The following is a 22,542-nucleotide window of genomic DNA, read 5'->3' on the forward strand; positions in this document are numbered from 1 at the left end:
ATTAAGTGTTCCATCACATGATCACAGCAACAACAAAAATCATGTAACATCTACGTGCTGATCAGGTACTTTACATACATCTCCAACACATACAACTTTGCCATGTAATTGACTCCACTCCCCTTGGCACATGAGGGAACTCCAGCTCACAAAGATTTAGTAATTTGCCCAATTTGTAACTAGTAAATGATAGAGCACAGATCTGACTTCAAAGCCTGTACTTCTCTTTTCAAATGAGAAATAGCTAGAGGAAAGGCTTGGGGAGCTACAAGAAGCATCCTTAGGTTCAGTTCTAGTCCTCACTCATTAACTGTGCCCTCAGGTCATATCTGAAACTTCTCCAACCCTGTTTCACCTGCCAGATATGTTTTCCCCCTTCTTCTTTTCATCTAATCTCTGTAGCAGTTTAACCACCCATTATCAGACTAGCAGTAATTCTACAGAAAATAAGGTTCTCTGTAATCCTATTGAAAGTATATTATTCAACATGTTCATTTCTAAGCCAGAAAGCTTCAGAAATCCATATAAATCAAAACAAAACAGCACAGATGTATAAAATATTATAGTTCATAAAGCATCCTCATAAACATTAGTTCATTTAATCTTCCTGACAAACCAGCAAAGTGGTTTCTCAGGTGGAAAAACTAGATAGAAATTAAGTCAGTTGCCTGTTAAGTCACATAACCAGTCAACAGTCATCACTTAAATGTTCCAGTTTGCTGAGATAGCTCTGTTCTATCCATTTTACTAAATGTAGCTCTGAAAAAAAAAAATCAACATTTTTCTTGTGTGATTTGCTATACTTCATAATATATCAAGGTATGATTTTTTATTAGCATTCCTTCTGTCTTTCATGGACTACCTTTCACTTACGTTGAAAGTTACAGTTTCATTTAACTTCTTTGTCATCTCTCAAAGAAATCAGGCCACTAAGACAACTTCCTAAAGCTGAGAGGATGGAGGCCATGTCTAACCCATCATTTCACAGCATGGAACAACTCATTTCACAGAGGAGGAAGAGCGCAATGATTTTTATCAAGAGAATTATAATTTTATAAAATTACATACTTATCCTTTTTAAGGGGGAGGTATAGTACTGAGGTTTCCATTCAAGGCCTTATGCTTGCTAGGTAGGCCCTCTACCACTTGTATCATGATCCCAACCCTTTTTCTCAAGCAGGAGCTCATGTTTTTCTACAATCTAATCTCAGACCCTGATTTTCCTACCAACAGTCTCCTATATAGCTGTAATAACAAGCATATACCACCACATCCAGTTTATTTGTTGAAATGGAGTCTCACTAACTTTTTACTTGAGCTGGACTAATACTGTGATCCTCCTTATCTGGCTCCCAAGTAGCTGGCAGAGATTACAGGTTCAAATCACTAATCCTGGTCTATGTTTCCATGTTTTAAACATGACTACAGAAGTTATGTTTCAGGATATTTATTAAGTATGCACAACCTAGCTCTACACTGATGCAAATACTTCACACTTACTAATTTATCATTAGAACTTTTCTATTGGTGAGCACCTTTACTCTTTGTATTTTGCAAAAAAGGAAAAAAAAATAATCAAGTTACTCACCCTGGAGTTGAGACCTAGTGAACTGCAGAGCCCTGATTTGAATTCAGGATCTATGGCACCCACAGCCTGTGCTCATAACCATTGTACTATGCTATTCCCATGGAAGGAATGCCAGATACTGTTCTCAAGACTTCATATGATTATAGACTCTATCTAGCATCCACTGGAATTTATCTTTTTTCATAATGAAGAAGTCTATACAGAGACTTCTTTAGGACTTCTTATTTCTTTCTTGCCCTTATCAACCTCATTCTGTTGTCATTTTTCTTTTATTTCTCTTTCTTGTTATTTTTTTTTAGTCAAAAGGACATAGAGTGGTAATAATCTTCCCAAACTTGAAGCTACATAGCAGTATTCTCAACGTTGAGTCTAGAACAGCCTTTATCAACATATCTCCAGTCAAATGGCTTCGGTAAATCCTCTACCTATTAGGGTAAGTGATAGGACTTTCCATCTATCCATTCCTATAAATGGCTCATCTATAGATGCTTTCATTACTTAGCACTGAAAATGTGCTAGTGCCATCAAAACATATACTTTATACTCTGGATTCCAGGGGAGAGTGTCATCTTTATGTACTAGATTTAAACAAAATTAAATGAAAGCTTCTACCCTTCGGTCTAAATCCCACTGTAAACCACTCCATATTTTCTCTCATCAACATCCTAGCTCATTTATCACCTTGCTCTTCATACCCAACCTAAAAGCTTTGAATTATTTCTTACTCCATTCCTGCACCACCTGTTCACACTGGCTGAGGAAATGAACTCTAAAGACAAAGCTACTTCTGTTGAACCCTCTAAGCATTAGCCCTTTACTCAACACTTTTCCACAATCCCCATTTTCATTAATATTATCCAGCCATCCCAGACACATACATTTGTCTTCTTTTTAACAACCACTACTATCACAAGTATCAATAAAATAAAATAAGAACTTCCTCAGTGCGTAGCTTGTAGCCATAAGCTCAGTAGTGCTCTTGCCCCAGGTTAGACTTCTCTGGAGCTCAAAGCATTCTCTGGAGCTCAAAGCATTCTGGTCTCATCAAGATTCTACTCAGTTTTCATGTTCCCTTTATGGCATCGGCCTTTGCCACTCACTAGCTCTGTCTTGTCAGCACATGTAAATAATTTTATGTCCATGTAAAACTGCTCTCCCTTGCTCCTACCTCTTTCTCCCAGTAGTATTTCAGATCTCCTCTGCTCAGTGAAGCTTTCTGAAAGGATGTCAAAACTACAAACTTCACCAAGGCAGAAAATATGACTGCTTTTCTCCTTTCTGACTTCTGTCTAGAATAGTTCTTAGAAGGTCTTCAATAGGTTTAGTAGTGCTTCAACAGGCACTTTAAAAAAAGGGTATTTGATGGCCAAGCAACATATGGAGGAACAGCTCAATGTTATTAACCATCAGAAAAAGAAAAAAAGACAAGATTTCATCTTTAAATAACCATCAGATGATCAAAATGAGAAAAATGAATGTACCACAGCTGGGGACAGTTGGGCTCCAGATGCCTTACTGGAAGGAGCAACAGCTGGCACACCCACTTTCAAAAGGCAAGTGGCAAAAACTCCTCGACTTGAATACACTGATTCCTAATCCAGAAACTCCACTTCTAGCTATACTCAAAAAAATCCATAGAAACACCATTTGTCAGAGCCAAAACCAAAAATAACACAAACTCATCAATAGTAGAGTGAGTAGATTACATCCATACAATGGAATTTAACACAGCAATGAGAAGGAATGCTTGTTACCTACAACAACATGAATTAATCTAACACACTATTGAGTGAAACAAACCAGACACAAAAGAAAAAAGTGTATCACCTCCTATATAGACACTAAAAAAATAAGCAAAACTAAGACAGATAGTATGAATCAGGATGATAGTAACCCTATTGAGACTGGAAAGGATCAGGAAACATGATATTAAAAATTGATAACATTCTGGCTTTTGACAAATCTGCTGTTTGGTTTTTATGAACGTTCATCAAATTGACTACATTCTTTTCTATCGCACACATGCGTGCATGCGCACACGCGCACAGGCACACACACGCACACGCGTGCACACGCACACACACACACACACACACACACACACACACACACCTGGATATATCAGTTTTCCCCTGATCCTCTCCTTATTCAAAAAGGGATACTGGATACACTTCTCAGTCTATGAAGACTCTAAGATCCTTGAAGACCAGGGCTTCCTTCATTAATGAACAGGGCCCAGGACACATATACTCACAGAAAATGATTCTAAATGAATGAATGAGCCTGTCGACTCAGTCTATCAATCAGCTTTGTCTCTTATGCTGTTAATTCTAAATTCTGCATTTTTAGCCACTTTGCTGGGCTCCAAGTGGTAGCTTCTTCTTGAAGACCCTCCAGTGATAATCAACTGTTTTTTTTTTTTTTACTAGAGAATATCTTTAAATCAGGAACTTCATAACGATTATTTCCTTCACTTATTACAATCAGACTGTAAAAGTTAGTAATTATTATTTTCTTTTTACAAACCAGAAAACCAAGGATCCCAAAGAGTAATATACATACACAGGGAAAAAGTCAGAGAAATAAACTTGAAACTCAAGTCTTTCTAATCCCAAATCCAGACATCACATGACCATTAATTCAACAAATATAAAATCTACATCATTGCTTTTCTCAAAGGCCTACTCCTGATAATCATTCTGGGCAATGTCGTCACTATCCACCTTCTCACCCAAGCTGTAGGCCCGGGGTCTGCTTTCTCTCCTTTCACCCTTCAAACTGATTCAATCACACAGCTCATACAGCACTGTTTCCCAAGCTGGAGAATCTATTTCCTGTATACTATTCTTTTTCTTTTGAAGGTAGCCATAACTGCATATACACTACTGTCTTCCAAATCCAGTCTGCGTTTCCTCTAATTTATTCTGCTGCTTATAAGATTTGCATAAAATGCAAATCCCCAAGCATGGCTCTCTTCCTTGTCTACAGGATAGAGATCAAACATACCACCAGAGTATACTGTGCTTAAACTAGTTGAAGCCAAGCGCGCTAGATCCTTTCCTTATGCGCTACCCTTTCTTCACCCACCCTGTAATCCAGCCATGTGAAGATTTACTGCCCACTCAGGAAAACAACTTGCTTTTTCCCCTGTATCCAGCCTCTGTGTGACAGGGCTTTATCTTTCTGGAATTCCCTACCCCTTACTGCCTATCAAATCCTGCCCCCCTCCCTCTTCCCCTGTCCTGCAAGATGCAGGCTCAAGCATTCACTCCTCTATGAAACCCCTCAAGCAAAGCTGGGCCATGGCTTCCAGGTCACAGCTCTGCTCAGCACATCCTCCTCAAATGGCCCAATTCACACAGCACCCCTGACTTGCTACAATGTAAAGCCTTCCCTTCACATCATTAGCTCTCACAGGCAGAGACCTAAGCCTGTTGATTTTTACATGCTCAGGCCAGTAGCCAACAGTTAAGTCACAGATATTCAAACAAGTGAATTAACAAGTAAATTCAGTGCTACATGAATAAACTATATATGTACGAGTAATTTTAGTTGCAGACAATTTTTGAAGCAAATCCAAAATTAATGTTCCAAGTGGAACTTCCTCTTTGTGGACTTTACTAAAGAATAACTCAGAGTACTAGCTGAAACTGCTGTGTAAATGGTGTACACGTGTCCTCTCTCTCTCTCTCTCCTTCTCTCCCTCTCTCTCTCCCTCTCCCTCTCCCTCTCTTTCTGTCTCTGTCTCTCTCTCTCTCTCTCTCTCTCTCTCTCTCTCTCTCTCTCTCTCTCTCTCTCTCTCTCTCTCTCCAGCCTCATATCTATAACATCCTTCTACTACCATCTGATGAAAGGAAAAAATAAAGACTCATATGAAATAGGGTTAGTTCTTTGATCCCTAATGCCTAAACCCAGGGATAAAGTCTCAACCTCAAATTTTAGGTGGACCAAACATGGTCAAAATATTATCAAAATGTATTCTCAGAGTAACTAGGAGAGAGCAGAATCTTCTGTTTATCTCCTGGGTCAACTGAACCAGAACAAAACAAAAAAAGTTCTTTTTCAGGTTGTTTTAGTATTTCTATGATGCAGGACATGTAAATGAGAAGCAGTAATGCTGTCTTTCATAATAAAGAAAGCAAAGGGTTACAAGATTGCCAGAGATGAATGTGGCTTTGGAGCACGGGGAGAGAAGAAACAATTGAAAGTTAAACCCAGAGGCTGAGAGTCATAGGCAACACTATTCACCTACTACTCACTTCACAACCACAGGGCGCTGGAATAGCAGGCAGGACAGCAGAGGGCAGACCTATAGATGGTGCCCCTCCCACAGAGCAGGGAGCAGACTGCAGCATTCACCAGCCCCCTACACTTACTATGTGAAGGCTACAATTTACCAGCTCTCCCTGAAATGAGACTATGGAAAGTGGCAGTCAGATGTCCCCTAGGGACCCCAGAAAACCAGTAACTATTCTGACATTCCGAGAAGAGAGGAAAAGAGGTTTTTTTTCTCACAATAACATTTCTGAATTGCCTTTTCTTGCTTCCTGGCTAAAGAGAGAGGAGAGGTAGGTGATTGGTGGCCAGGAATAAGAGAGAGGACAGCTGGCAAGGACTCTAATCAGTGTTTCTTCAACGAAGGCCTGAGTCTAGTACACATATAAAACCATGTGGGCAAGGTTGGGGGAGTGGGTATCTTCTCCCAACTCTGTGCTTTGAATGCGTTTATGTACACACACCCTCTATCAGACTACGTTCTTGATGTTGCCTTGGAGCCAACACCTCTGTGGTTTAGATGGAAGGATCCCACAGCTTTTATATTTCTAATAGCAGAGGTAAGAATTACTGCATATTATTAATTCTACTTCCACTTCCTATTTTCAGTTGTCATTTTGTTCTGTATAAACTCTGTTTGTTTAATTTACTCTGTATAAGATTCCTACAATAGAAGCTGGCAAATTGATTGTTTTGGCAATATCCAAACTTGAACCCATTAACATCTGGGAACCTCCCCCAACTCTGCTCTTTCAAACACAAATGCTTCTGGCCTTATCATATCTAGGGTTTAAGAGAGGTGCAAAATATAAATCAATCCATTTAACAGAAATACTGTGAAACATAAACAATAACTAGCACTTGTTTTCTCTAGCATGATACATGATAATTTATTTATACTTATAATTAATTCTCAAATAGACTTCCAGAATCAAAATCCAACCTAGAATACTTGTACAGATGTAGACATACTTCTGCAAGTTCCTCTTGGATCTCTTGTCCAAGCTCAGCTATTGCCTACTGTTTAGGAATTAAATAAGAGAAGCTTTTGAAAGGAAGAGAAAGTGAGCACAAACTCAGTATCTTTGCCACCTCTCTTTTGGGGATTCTGTATCTCCTAGGAAAATGACAATTTGGTTTCTGTAAAACAAATACAAAGGAATTGAAGAAAACAACTTTGATGTCCTACCTGCAAATCTGCTTTCGGTCCTAGTCACACGTTCTCATAATCTTGAGTCTCAATTTCTCAGGTAAATTCACCAATCTGCTGACAAGAAGTTTCATATTATCACTTCTCCGCCCACAGTACATATATTAAAACATGACTGAAAATGGCCTTCACGTTAGCCAGAGCTGCAAAACTGAATCTCTCAATTCAAAATATAAGAGTGTAAGAGTGAGGAGGGAGAGGTAAATGGGTAGGTGACACAGGTGGGAATATAGTACCAGAGTGCTCAGCAAAATAAAAATTTTATACTAGAAAACAGTTCATGTGCAACAAAATAAGCAGTGATAGCACTGGATGGTAACCAAAAGAATAAAATGAATACCATGAGTCTATACTGAAATCAATCAGTAAAATATATATTCTGTCTGCTCAAGAGATAAAGCAGAATTCTTCTCCCTCTAAGAATTAAATATAGAAAGAATACACAGAGGCAAGAAGTAATTTTACAGTGGAACACCCTGGTCAACTCTAACCAAGTGATCAGTTTATGGGACCAGTGGTAACGGATGGTGTTATGACATTTCTCCTAAAGAAGGCATTCCCCCTCAAGTTTAGTACTTCATCTGTACAAATTTCTGCACCAAAATTCAAGTCTACAGAATTTCTGACAGGAAAATGGAAGAAAAATAAGGGAGAGAAAAACAAATGTTCGACGAGAAATGTACTCATTACCTTACGTAACTCTAACCCCTCTGTACATGATCTTGACAATGAAATTAAAATTAAAAAACAAAATAAAAACAAATAGTCTTCAAAAATATTAATCCTCTATGGAACAAGGAGACTATGCAACATATACACTATGTTATTTGCCACACTGTTTTGTATTATATATTCACATATATGGCCTTACTGAATATTCTTTAAAGTGACTAGCTAAGGTATACTAAATGAACTTCTCAAGCAAATCAAATTCTTTTATTCCTATTAACCAACCTTAAAGGAGACTAACTTTTTTCAGTGCTGATTTTTATTTGTACAATAATTTTTCCTTCTCTGAATTTAATGCTACCAGAGTGACATCTTCAACTATTACTCCAGTTTGTGTGTGTGTGTGTGTGTGTGTATGCTCCATTTGTTGTTTTGTGTTGTTGGGGTTTTTTTTGTCTTACCATAGCAGCATGTATATTGTGGTAATGACCAGCACCAACATACAGTTACTGATTCAATGACACAACCATGCCTATAGTACAATGTTCAAGACTTTCTGAGCACCCAGAGCTGCATTCCACTGTCTCTTGGTTGCATGACAACAACCACCACAATATCCCACAGGGAAAGTGAAGAATTGATGAATAAAACGATAAATATTTGTGATCAAACAGGATACTAGAGAGCAGGATAGATTGAATAGAATATCTCAACTACTAATTAAAGCTAATTTTGAAGGACTCACAGTGGCCCTTTGTTGTAAAAGTCATAGCTATAAAGTGATAGATGATTTTCTGATATTTTTCTTTTATTAAAAGTGAAGAAATACTACAATGCAACATAATGTCATAAGATATGACCTGGACCTACTGAACTATCAGCACTATATTGCAAAAAGTGTCACTGACTATAGAAGACAATTCAGTGATTCAGGAAGTAATTATTTTTTTCAGGACAGAGAGCACATTTTCAAGAGATCTGCCCTTGCTTTGATTTAATGCAGACTTTAAACCACTGTTTTCCCTTTGATCAATGTCACTTAATAACAATAATAATATACTGACTTACAGGCTCAAGAGGGGCTATCGGCTTTTGTCTAGAGGAAATTCAAGAATTTTGAAATAAAACACAGTGCTTCACTCACACAGATGATCGACTCAAAAGACTACTCCTTTATGGATTCTCAATACTCAGATCTCTCAATACTCAAGTGATTCTGATAGCTGATATCAAGGTTTAAAAAAAAAACAAGACTAAAGGACAAAGTAGTAACTATGGTGGTATTCTGTGGAGTTCATTTTTTTTAATGTTAGTTATCATCAGCTATATCTTCTCAAAGTCCACAATATGCATGTCTCTCATCTATTTCACTCTTTACATGAAACAAAACTCTGTAAGAAATACCCAAAAGTAAGGCACAGCCCAGTATTAATTTGTTACTTTCATGAATCTCTGAAAACCTCTTCCACAGGAAGTGTCCTAAGAGTGGCCATTTTGGCAATGCATACACAAGGAAACAGGAAGAATGTCAACACCCAGACTACAGAATGAGGATAAGTAAGGACTAGGTAAAAGATAGCAAGCTCACTCACTGCGGGTTAAATATAAATATGAAACTTTAATATAAAACTAAGACTTATAGTAGTTTTTAGAGTTAAAAACTCAATTGTCCTACCTGATTTTCAAGTAATATTTGACAAGTGCCACCAAATGAAAAACTTAGCCTTTGTTATCTATGTGCTATACTTACCAGCCCTAAATAAGCTTTACCCATCAACTGATGCATGATCTTCTAAAAATCACTTCTAGAAAACTACATAGCTAACATTTTGAAAAGTGTTACAGAAAAGAGATTTTACTGCCACATATACTTTCCATTATAATATAATAAAAATTCCCTAAGAATCTGGAGTTTTTTTGTGCTTAACAAGAAGGCAGCAAATTTGAAAAGGCAAAATAAAGCCATGAGAAAATATAGTAGATACAGTATTAGATGAATATGATATTTCACTCTAAACATGACTCTCAGGCAAACTTCATAATATATAATATATATTTTTATGGACAGGTCTAAATCTTAACTTGATATGGACTCTGGTTTCTATATTCTTTCTGAAGGAAATCAAAGCAACTCAAAGCAGCTGAGCGCATCATCAGTGTTTGAGCAAAACAGTCTTTTCTTACCCTTCGAAAGAGAAGAAAGTCACACAGACAATGTCTTTACGTTCTCACCAAAACTGAGCATAAAAACCCCAACCTGTCAAGAATATTTATTATCACTTAGTTTTCATCTAGCCCAAATTCATCTTAAGAGTTTTCAGGTATATGAGATGTTCAACTTAATAACCCCAAATACGATTTATCAGTTTAGCTACTCTGGGTAACCTTCGTTTTGTGTATCCATTGATATGGGATAACAGCAACTCAACATCATCAGTACATAGCAAGCATGAATCCTCTCTATGATTAATTTAAACAAATTTAATTATATTTGTTCATAAATGTTTAGACTTCCTGTTTACTTTGTCATATTTTTATGCAATAATTTATCTTTCAAAACTACCTAAAGGAAAACATTTTCCACTGGGCTTAAATGGAACTCCTCTCTTTAAATCAATATAGAAATAATGCTGTTCAATTATTTATAAAATAAGTATCAAATAACTTGAACTACTTAAAAATAATTATTTTAAAAGACTATTTAATGAGCAAACATCACAATGTATTATAAATTCGCAAAGAATCTCCCAAATACATAGAATCTGAGGGTCACAGAACAAAACCAACAACAAAGAAAATAACCATCAAGGACCTGCTAAGGTGATTTTTGCAAATGACCAGTGATTTGAAGACACATTTTAAAAATCATTATTGCTACTTAACTTTTAAAATTAAAATGCTGGAAAGCAGTGTCATAAATGCTCAACTACACATGAAAATTTTCGCTTCCAAACATAGAGTGTTTTGAAGTATTATATATATATAAACTTTAACTATTTCTTTATTTTATTTCTTTATTTATTTATTTTGGTCAGTCACGGGGCTTGAACTCTGGGCCTGGACGCTGTCCGTCTGCTCGTCAGCTCAAGGTGAATGCTCTACTACTTGAGCCACAGAACCACTTCCGGTTTTCTGGTGGTTTATTGGAGATAAGAGTCTCACAGACTTTTCAAGAACTGGCTTTGAACTTCGATCCTCAGATCTCAGCCTCCTGAATAGCTAGGATTACAGGTGTGAGGCACCAGTACCCGGCTATTTCTTTATTTTTTAAAACATGAGATTGGATACAGTTCCTTAACTAGCAGCCAGACTCACCATATTCAGAAATTTGTCAATATCTACATCAATATCTACAAGCTCAGTCAGTAAATCTACATTTAATCTATAAACATGTGATTAACATCTCTACATTTGAAAGGTTTTTACCTAATGATGATTAATTTCCCCCTAGTGTGTCCATCCTGTGATTCTAGAACACACAATTCTAAAATAATCTAACCTAGCCAAAGTAGCCCCAGAAATGGCATAAACAATGATAATCAGGGAACCACAGTCTTCATAGCTGCAACTTTTAGTTGACTTTGAAATTACACATGGAAAAATGAATCAAAGATCATCCAGAAATGATTAAGCTACAATTACATAATTCACAAAATTAACAAAACACAAATTAAGTCACATGGAGAAATGGAAAAAGTATAAGGAACAAGAATTAAAATATACAATATATAAAGAATTCTAAGGAATGTCTTTGTTCAAAAGTAGTAATTTATAATTTATACAATTTATTACTATTATTAATATACAACAGAAAATATATGACAAGTCATTTTGAGACAAGAAATATAATCGAGAAAGAAAAGTCACTACTTAGTCTGAAATTGCAAGCCAAAGCAACAACACAGTCAAAACGTTTTACTTTGGTGCAATTTTTATGAAAAATGGAAAGCAATATGAAAATGGAGACAATAGAAAATAAAAATATTCATACATTTAACAAATACCTCATAGGGAAAAAAATCAAATATTCAAAAGTACAAAATTTGTAGAATATTGTAAACATTAGGTTACATCAAAATTGAGCAGCCATTAAAATTAAAATATGGAAATTGGCAAAATGGAAATGTTTGTAATAAGATTTTGCGCGGGACAATAATGATATAAATAATATGAGATTATAATTTGTTATGATTATTCAAATATATGCAAGTGAACTAAAACCAGAGAGAAAAAAACTTTAAATCAAACTGACAGATTATAGAAGGTAACGGGATAAGTATGTATCTCTTCTATATTTGTAATGTAATACTGCTTGGGCAATGAATTAAAAATTGATAAGAACCAATGAGCCAAAGTAATATGGTGAATGCCAAAGTAAAATTTCCCAAATGTGTCAATGTTACAATCACTATTCCATAGCAAGAATCTGTCAAAAACAGGATCTCCAAAACCAAAGAAAGTCTCATGTTTTTTACATAAATGAGACTGTGAATGGCCCGTAGCATATCCAGATTCTTCAAGACATTAATCCAAACCCAAGTCTTTTCAAAACTTGCTGGACAACTTGTTGTTCAGGGTGGTTTACTTTTTACTCTTTAGTTGTTCCACATTCATTATTTCTACAGGAGTTCTTACATACCACCCAAGTCATGTTGTTTGAACAGGGGCAGTTCTCAACTTACAAACACTTGACAAAAACCAAAAATAAAATCAGCTGCTCTCGTCCCAGGGTTGCTGCCTGTTAACACTACCAGAGTACTTGCTGTTACCTCTGGAGAGAATCAGCTGTTGTGAAAGAAATCTTAAACTTCTTCAAGTATTTGTAGGAAGCAAGAGAGAAACAAAAACAGGACCAAATAGAGAAACCACGCTAAACTATCTTATTAGTGCTCAACAAACTGAATGAATGAATCAATGAATGAATATGAACATGAATATCCATGTTCACCCCTGTTACTTGAGCCTCATTCCTTGGCTCCTATCCTGCTCCAACTCAAGCCTCTTTCGTGAGCTCCTGATTCATCAAGAAGAATCTAAAGTCAGAACTACAAGCCCCAAATAAACCTCTGGTCAACAGCCCCTCAACTGGATCTGAGAAAGAAAGCTCAACCCCAGGGTGGACCTAAAAAGAAACATATTTATAAGAGAAGTGTGGGAAGAAAACGTGATATAGAAAGAGAGATGACAAGAGAAATAGTGAAAGAAAGCTGGAAGCTGGAAACATCATTTAACAAAAGCCTTAAAAATCTCAAATGAGGTAGGAGATGTGACAGAGAAATAAATACAACATCAAGTAAGGATAAAGACTAGGACTGACTTGGGGTGAACCTTGTGACTTCTTCAAGAGTTTCAGTTTGGTGAATTACTGACGGTTCACTGTCAGAACCATTTTAAATACATCTGAAGTATAGTAACTTCTCAACTTATCTTGCCTCATCTATTACTAACTAATCATTTACCTTCTAAAATTTGAAGTTATTTCATTGCTCAAAATTATCTTCCTCAGCTCCATCTTACCAAGTAAATGAGAGAAATCACAGTTTTCAAAGTAGAGAATTAAATGTGTTTTTCAGGTCAACACACAAGGCAAGGGGGAAAAAAAACTCTATTCTTTCATTCAAAATGCATCACCGTCCAAGTTATGCTACATGTGATTCTCTGGTTAGGTGCCAGCACATTTCCTGTCACCAGGCTTTCATTCAGTCTCTATTCTGCACAATGACATGGGGCACCATTTATATGACAATTGGGTGATGGTGCTCTCAAGAGTTTATGTAGTAATGTTTATGTAGTAATACCTAACTCCTGCACAGCCACCTGAGGTGATCCCACTTTCATAGGTAACATTACCTCCAGCAGAACTGCCATCTCTCAACCCCATCGATCCTTCCAAAGAGGCTAACCACAACTCAAGGCCCACCTCTCTTCCACAAAATCTTTCCTGATTGCTGCAATTGCCTTAAATTTTTCTCTCTCACTTTTTATTACACTTAGTTTCTTCTTCTTCTGTCTTCTAGTGTAATGACTTATTCCTCATGTGTGTTATTAGCAAATCTGAATTATATACTCCCTAAGAATACAAATGGCCTAAGATTCATCTTTCTTTCTATAAAGTTCCCAGACCATTGTTAGAATCCGGATAGATACTTAGAGTTTCCAACTGGGAAGGAAAAAAATAGACAATTCAGGAACAAGATTGAATGAAATGAAGTATAGCAACTTGAGAAGCCTAAAGGGAGATTTTGATCTGTTGCTGCCGTCAGGCCTAGTGGGCAGGCAGGCCTAGGACTGCTTGCTAAGTGGTAGGATGCTATTATCAAAGACATGCTCTTTACTGTATTTCAAAATTCTGCCTTAAACCAAAAGTGCACCCGTGGAAGACGTCCTCAGATCTCCTATTCTTCCCCATGAAAAAGAGTACTTTCCAATTATATTAAGTGAAGTAAGCCAGGCCCAAAGAAACATAGGTCCTATGGTTTCCCTTATTTGCAATAACTAGTATATGTCTGGGACAAGCAGAAAAGGTCAAAAGCTATGTACACATGACCAGATAAGATGTTGTTAAGTGAAATGAACCCCAAGATAGGGACACAAGTGGTTTTTTCTTTCTTGCTATTGTTTGTAACATATTTATAAGGTACCGTGTGATTTTTTTGTTTCATTATATGTTCCTCCCCTATGGTATAACCCTTGCTTTCACTGTATTTGATGTCACTGCCCTCCATCTTGCATATACGCTTCTATAATTTGGGGAGGGGAAGGGAAAAAACAGAATGCTTAAATAGGGATACAGGTTGATCCATTGTAACAATGAGATGCACAAGACACTATGTTGAAAAATGAACTTTACAATTTAGGGGGGATAGAGAGGTGGGGAGGTTGGGGTGGAGGGGATAGGAGGCTGGAGTATAGTTGTGGAGGTGGAAGGGAAGGGATGGTATGGGAAAAACAAAGGAGGAGGTAACAATGCTTGATAGGAACTGTACTCATTGACCTTGTTCATGTAACTAACTCCATACTATATTTTTACAATAAAAAACATAAAAAACACAACCAATTTTTAAAAAGTTAAAATTTGGATTGTATACGATATCAAAACTAATGTTTCAGCAAAACATAGTGGGTCTATAGTCTCGGCTATTGAGGAGACTAAAGCAGAAGGATTACTCGAACCCAGGAGGTCAAGACTAACCTGGGCAACATAGGAGACTCAGTCTATGTTTTCTTTTTATAATTAACAAAAGTCTACAAAAGAAAAAGTTTAAAAAACATTAATCTGAAACACTCAGGAAGCAGGAATGTAATTCTGGAAGTATCTAAATAGGGTTTTTCTTATTACATGGAATCCATGTGTCTAACTACCACACGATACATTTTTGTCCTTAGCATTCATGCTAAAATATCTTTTCTTAATAGATGTACCATGCTCCAAGAAAACCTTTATGATATATAAAGGGATAATTATAATGATTTATATTAACTATATAGATAATTCTTCAAATTGATATACACAGATTTCTAATTATATACACAAATCTATCGAATATTATTTATTACTATATATTAATTGTACAAAGGTGTTTCATTTGTCATGTCTCCACACATGCACATAATATACTTTGATTAAATTACCTTCCTCCATTACCCTTTCTTATCCACCTTCTCACCTTTTCTTCTAATTTTAGTGTTTCATTATTTTCATAATACATAGTTGAAGACTTTAAAATAGACTGTATTTATGTGTATTTGTATGCTGTACAGTGGCTGATAATTCAAAATATTTTAGTATAGCACTACATATTCAGAAATTTACAATAGGAAACAACATATCCTTTGCATTTCAAGACAATTTAAGTATGATCAAGGCAGGAGAAAGAACAATGTATCAGAATATCTGGGCATGAGCTATAAACTAAACAGGTCAGATAGGCCTCCACATACCAAAAGTATGTGCAATTGTACACACTGAAATGAAAAAAAAAACTTGCCTCTTACCACAGCAAACCTATTTATATATTTTGATTATACTAGAAGAATCTTGTAGTGCTGCTTCTATGAGTGAGTGATATACTCGGTTAAACTCTGAGGAAAAAGCATGCTATGGAACAGGTGTGGTCTCAGCCCTGGTAAATTTAGATAAGTGGGAAACTGGCATATCACGACTGTCCACTGGGTGCTACTCTCAGGGAACCATCAATTTGCCTGTCCTTAAGCTCTTCAGGTTTCTTTCTTGTCTACATTTGTTGCTCTTTATGGGGCTTGAACTCAGGGAGTATGTGCTGTCCCTGAGATCTTTTTGTTCAAGGCTAGTGCTCTACCACTTTCAGCCACAGCTCCATTTCCACTTTTGAGTGGTTAATTGGAGTAAGAGCCTCATGGGTCCTTTTCCACCTGAGCTGACTTCAAACTGTGATCCTCAGATCTCAGCCTCCTGAATAGCTAGGATGACAAGCTTGAGCCACCAGCATCCAGCCTTGTTCATGATTTTTATGTTTTATCTATTTCCTTTATCACTTTAAGGCTGTCAGCTATACCTTTGGGAATCAACGTGTCATACCTTACCAGTGGTACTCTTTCCATGTGCTTTCTGTGTATTGCCTTAATCTTCTCTAGAGGATAAGACCAACCCTTTAAAACTGAGCCTGGAATAAGGGCAAACAAGCTTGTTCTGAGGTCAAACTTTCTAGTGTTCAACTCACTGTGGCCTACATTTCAAATGATAAATAAGTGTTTTACCTGCAAGATTCTCCATCCCTTCTTCCCTTCCTTACTTGGAAAAACAAAACCATATATTAGGCTTTTAGAAATGGTATCTTAATACATAGATCACTATTTTCAAAAAGCAGTCTTTAAGAGGGTGAAACAATTCAGCAGTGATACTCACTAGACATTATGTTGGAAATGAACTATACAATTTGTGGGGCGATGGGGTCAGGTAGGGAAAAACAAGGAGAAAATGGGGGGTGGACACTGTTCAAAAAGAAATGTACTCATTACCGGACTCATGTAAGTATAATCCCTCTGTACATTACCTTTACCAAAAAAATTAATTTTTTTAAAAAAAGCAGTCCTTCTATCACATGCACTAGAATTTGCCTCTTAGAATCTATTTTTTATACGGCCTGGGGACCAGGTTTTGTTAAAGCACCTTGAGAGACTGCTGTGCATGCTAAAGATGTCAGTCTGTGCCCTAAAGCCCCGTGTACTCTAACTATCATGGTTCCACATTTGCTGAGTGTCACTTTCTGCAAAGTACTTGATAAAATTAAATGTTAAAAGCTCAAGAAAAACAAGTTCAAAGTATGCCTCTGCCCAGGGAGTTTCCATTCTAATCAGGAAGACAAAGCACAAACCTATGAAAAAGACTCACAATGATTTCATGGAGTCAGGGCATGCTGGGTATAAACACACTGAGAAAGGCAGAGTCAAAAGCTGAGAAGAATGAAGTTAGAACTCAGAAAAGACGACTCCAGAGCAAGAATTTACAAGGAGATATTTTCAAGTGCATCTTGAAGAAATATGGGGATTTTCTCACCAGAAGACATTTCTGATCAAAGAGAAAATATATACAATCCTATCTTTGGTACCACAGTCAACACCGGGAGAAAGAGACATGATCTGCATTTCTAAAAAGGAATATAGAAAAGCTGAGATTCTGCTTCCCCCCCAAAAAAAAAGATTTTTCCAAATATAAATTATCTATCGTAGCAGATAGGAGATATGTTTAACCCATTTATAAGATGAGGACACTGAGAAGTAAGGAGAACTGTGGGCATAGTAAGTTGTGTGATAATTCCTTTAAGACTATTGCTTACTTGGAAATATCATGTATGCCATATGTTTACAGGGAGGAAAAAAAACCCATTAGCTGGACTATGGTGCTGTAATCAGGCAGCACACAGAGACTGTGTCCTTTTCACTGCAGTGTGACAAAACCAGAACTCATCGTAATCAAATGAGGGAGGACCCAACTGCTTAGCTTAGGATGAGCTTTGCAAAAAGTGTTTCTCAGTTAATTCATTCATAACCATGTGGGTGCCACCCAATGTGCATAACACTCTATGGAAAGCGCAAATAATATAATTCTTTAGAAAGACTAAGTCAAAGCCTAACAAAATGAGTACGAGGAAATGGGTACTTGCCAGGGGGAGGGGTCAAGTGGAGAAGGGTAGAAAAATGAATGGGGGAAATGAGTAGAATACAGACAAGAATGCATTGCATATGCCACAAACTGAAGAAAATAAGAAAAGGGGTAGGTGGATGGGGGGGGTGAAGATGTTAAAGGTATAGCACAGATCAAGATGCATTATACACACACACACACACATTGCTTTGTTAAATGGCAAAAAATTGAAAACATAATCTAAAAATTAAGACAAGAGAAAAAAGAGGTGGCAGGGAGGGATGGATGACTGTTAAAGGGGTGAAATGGATCAAGAGGTACTGTATTCATAAACTGGTCTGTCGAATGGCAGCTCCTTTGTACAATTACTTAAAATCAAAATATAGTTGTTTTTAACGTATTCAGCAGTTAGTCTTACTTATACAGTTAAAACATCCTCAAACCTCAAGCCTCAGCATCCAAATGAAAATTAATTTCGCTCTGAGAACTGTTTCCAGACCACTACAAAAAGACATTTGTGTAAGGACCTGAAATATGAACAATATATCATTTTCAATTTTTATCAAAAAAAAAACTATTTGAGGGGAAACCCCCATGTATGGAGAGATACTGGATGTCCTTATGAAGATGGAAAATATTATAAAAGGAAGAGAAAAGTGATCATACTGTACCTCACCGCCTACTGTTTATTCAGCTCAATATCCTTTCCCATATTTCACCTAGTGCCTGGGTACTTTCCCACAAGCCTTGAAACTAGAGATACCTACAGGGCCACCATCAGCCAGACAAAAGGGAACTTCACAGGAAATGAAACCAAGCAACCCAGCAACAACACCTCTGATGACAAGCAAGAGATTCAAGATAGAGATAGGGGGTGGGGTGCTGAGCGAGGCCTTCAGAGGAAGTGAAACTTAAAATGAAGACACACCATTTTCCACAAGAAGTCACCCACTCTTGCCCCAGATCTCACCTGCATGGCCTTCCCTCATCGTTATCTGATTTTTTTTTAATGCTACAACAAAAGACCAGCTCTACAAAGTCCCTGATCAGCCAAATCATCAGCTGAGTTGCACATCTGTACACACCTCTCTTCCTCTAATGGACCCCAGACCTTGCTCCATGGTAGCCCTGAAACAAAATCAGGTTTTGAACATAAGAAAAGGGCATCTGAGAAGTACTAAGGGCTTTCAAAGTACAGGGTATGGCACACCATATTTAAGGATTTAGGATCTGGTACAGGCCCTTGGAGAGAAACTTGGGCTCCAGGGGCTGGGAAGGTGGCTCAGTGGTAGAGTGCTTGCCTTGCATGCATGAGGCCCTGGGTTCGATTCCTCAGCACCACATAAGCAGAAAAAGCTGGAAGTGGTGCTGTGGCTCAAGTGGTAGAGCACTAGCCTTGAGCTGAAGAGCTGAGGTTCAGGCACCATGACTGGCAAAAAAGAAAAAAGAAAAAGAAACCTGGGCTCCATCAACCAGAAACCTTTGGTAAGCTACTGACCTTCTCAATGCTTCTATCGTCCAATCTGTCAACTATAATCAGCTTTCCACCAATGCTAAGACATACATATTTTTCCATTTTAGCATTTTTGAAATCAAAATTTTTCTTATTGCCAATGATGCCTTTCAGTTCATCAGAAACCTTGTAACTCATCCTTAGAAGTAATCAAATACTTCTTATAATGATGACACCTAAGTCTATGAAATATGGTAGAAACTATCATGTAAAAGTTGATAAAGATTAAATCAGTTAAAGTATTTTAAACAGTTGACCTTAAGCATGCTGCTCAATTATTATTAGTTACCACCAACCAGATCAATGATTCATAAGAAAAAAAACCTTCATGTTTTTATACATAAACTATGAATTAAAATGAGGGTTCATACTGGGCACAGTAGCAAGTGCCTGTATAGCTACTCTGGAATCTAACAAATGAGAGTAACTTAGGTCCAGGAGTTTTTAAGGCTAGCCTGGACAACATTATGAGTAAAACTCTGTCCCCAAATTTTTATTTTGAAAAAAAACAAAAAGATTGATGCACAGATGTTGGCCTTGAAGGTAAATGCCTAGTCCAAATCTAATGTATCTGCAGTGTCTCATAGTAAGATCTCAGTAAATAACAATGGATGAAATCAGTTGTTAGGGCCCAGGCTTATTCCTGACAAACACCTCTGTGATATACAAACAGCAGATTCTTAACTTTTAAAAGACTGTGAACAGGGGCTTGGAAGATGGCTCAGTGGTAGAGTGCTTGCCTTGCATGCATGAGACCCTGGGTTCCATTCCTCAGCACCATATAAGCACCATATACCACTGTGGCTCAAGTGGTAGAACACTAGCCTTGAGCTGAAGAAACTGAGGAACAGAGCCCAGGCCCAGCGTTCAGGCTCCACAACCAACCAAAAACAAAACAAAAAAAAATGTGAACAAACACTTTTCCAGTTTTCGATGCAGGTTTTCTCTTCCATGATATCCTCTATGCCTCCACTTTTCACAAATATATATTCTGAACCCCATTAATTAGGAAGACCCAATTCAAATTTCATTTTCCTCTAAAAAATGGTTTTCTCATCTAATTATTGATCCCCCATTTCCTTTCTTTCGATTCCTACCAATCACATTCATCTCAGCTACCTAGTGATTTGGACCTCAATAGACAAACTAATAGCATCAACATTATGTTAAAACATGTGCAAGAATGGGAATTGTATCTTGTCACCACCTCCCCCTAGAAGGACTGACACTATAGGGAAATCCTCTTAGACTGAATTTCAGTCCTCTTGTTATGCACTGAATTGTGTTCTCAAAAAAGACAGACAAAAGTTCAAACTTCATACCTCAGAGCATTACTACATTTGGAAATAGGGTCTCAGTGCATGTATTTAGTTAAGATGATGTCACAGTGGAGTGAAGTTGGCCATTAATCCAACAGGACTAGTGTCCTTATAAGATGACAGACACACAGGGAGAAAGGCATGTGAAGATGGGCTGAGATTAGTGATGAAAAGCCAAGGAATGCCCAGGATTGCCAGATGTCATTATAAGCTAAGAGCAAGGTCTAAGAGGTAACATCAATAAGTCAAAATTTCAAATCTGATGTACTTTATTCTAACAGTCCCAACATAAATACATTACATAGCAATGCCCTATGTGATACACATTGGCTGTTGGTTCTTTCTCCTCCAGAATTATTGACCTATACTGGATGTAGAAAGTACAATATGGTAGTAGCAATGAGAAAGCTAAAGAGTGTTACATCCAAAATGAAAAAGTCACTTACTCCCATCCAACGGAAAAGTGAGTGCAGACCTCAATGCAGTGATTGGGAAGGGAGCCACTTCTGCAGAAGCAAGACATTGACTTACACACCCCGCAGAGGTGAACGACTCTATGCATGTGAAGTTCATATTAACAGATTTTATTCCCATTAATAATGATAGCAAATGGAATACATCTTTGCTAAATGACTGGAAAATGTTAGCATTTCAGAACTTACGTCACTGAGAAAGAATCTTAGAAACAAGTATGATCTGTCACCAACAGTACAAGGATCATCAGTACATTGGTGCCTCAATTCCCTGAACAAGGAAGTCCAAGTAAAGACAGCAACGCTAAGTAATAACATCCGTATAGCAGATAAATCAGATAAACAAATACTACTTTTTCATGTAGCTGTACCCACCCTCAATGCCATGTTTTCTTACAGTGTCTTAACAAGATTAATTTTAATAATGAAATGAAACTACCATCCATCTTTGTACTCAATGCCTATTTCCTCCAACCTTCTCCTCTCTACCTTTCCATTAATTTTTATTAATTAAAGGAGCTCAGAGCTAATGCTACAACAGCACCCAGAGAGTCTTTATGCTACAAAAGACACTACTTATCCTACTAGATCCTCTTAGCACTTAGTATTTAATATAAATGCTGTTATGGCTGCAGTAACAAACCAGATGCCTCTCCACTACAGCAATCAGATGGTCTGCCATGGCTTTGCAACTCCACAGGCCTGTGGCTCTTTCAGAATTGTCTGGGAGACTCATGCCCATGAGGTCATGCCCAGCTGACCTCTTCAGAACGTGATACCCTGAAGCTCAGCTGTAAAAATAGAGCACTGTCTAACAACTTCTTATTCACCAACAAACAACAACATGTTCTCTCAGTTTTAGAGAACACATTCATATAATTATATAAATACAAAGGAAAATAAATGAATGAATAAGCTTTAAGCTGTACAAATATAATTTCCCACGACCATGCTATTAAAAAAAAAACCAAACTTGCAAACAAGTTCCACTCATTTGGAAAACAGTGATGGCAGGAAACCAATTAACTGAAAGAACTTGAAGTCTCAACTATTATTCCCACTATAATTCTTTTTTTAATGTAAACATTTATACTTAACACAATCAATCACGCATTTCTTCAGAGTATATAATTCCCTGCCAATTAATTTTAAGACATAACAATTTGTACCCTCATTTAAAAAAAATGGAACGTCCTTTTCAATCCCAAGCTTATTTATCAACCCTATTTTTCTGTTTAGTTTAATAACATTTTCCTTACTGTTTCCTTAATTCCCATGTACATTCAATGTGTGTTTTTTTTTCCTGAGGTCTAAAAAAACACATGAAAAACTATAATGAACTTTGAGTCACCTCAAATCTTTATTTTACAAG

General features: G+C 37.1%; 1 protein-coding gene across 1 annotated transcript in view; it reads right to left on the minus strand.

Moving 5' to 3' along the window:
• Positions 1-22,542, minus strand: part of Hivep2 (HIVEP zinc finger 2) — a 179,449-nt gene that overhangs the window by 133,300 nt on the left and 23,607 nt on the right. The window contains exon 2 of the mRNA XM_042679093.1: positions 7,053-7,127. The gene's annotated coding sequence lies outside the window, so the exon portion shown is untranslated. The remainder of the gene's footprint in view (positions 1-7,052; positions 7,128-22,542) is intronic.

This window comes from Dipodomys spectabilis, unplaced genomic scaffold, assembly GCF_019054845.1.
Source record: "Dipodomys spectabilis isolate Male_0828 unplaced genomic scaffold, ASM1905484v1 ptg000001l, whole genome shotgun sequence".
Classification (NCBI taxonomy): domain Eukaryota; kingdom Metazoa; phylum Chordata; class Mammalia; order Rodentia; family Heteromyidae; genus Dipodomys; species Dipodomys spectabilis.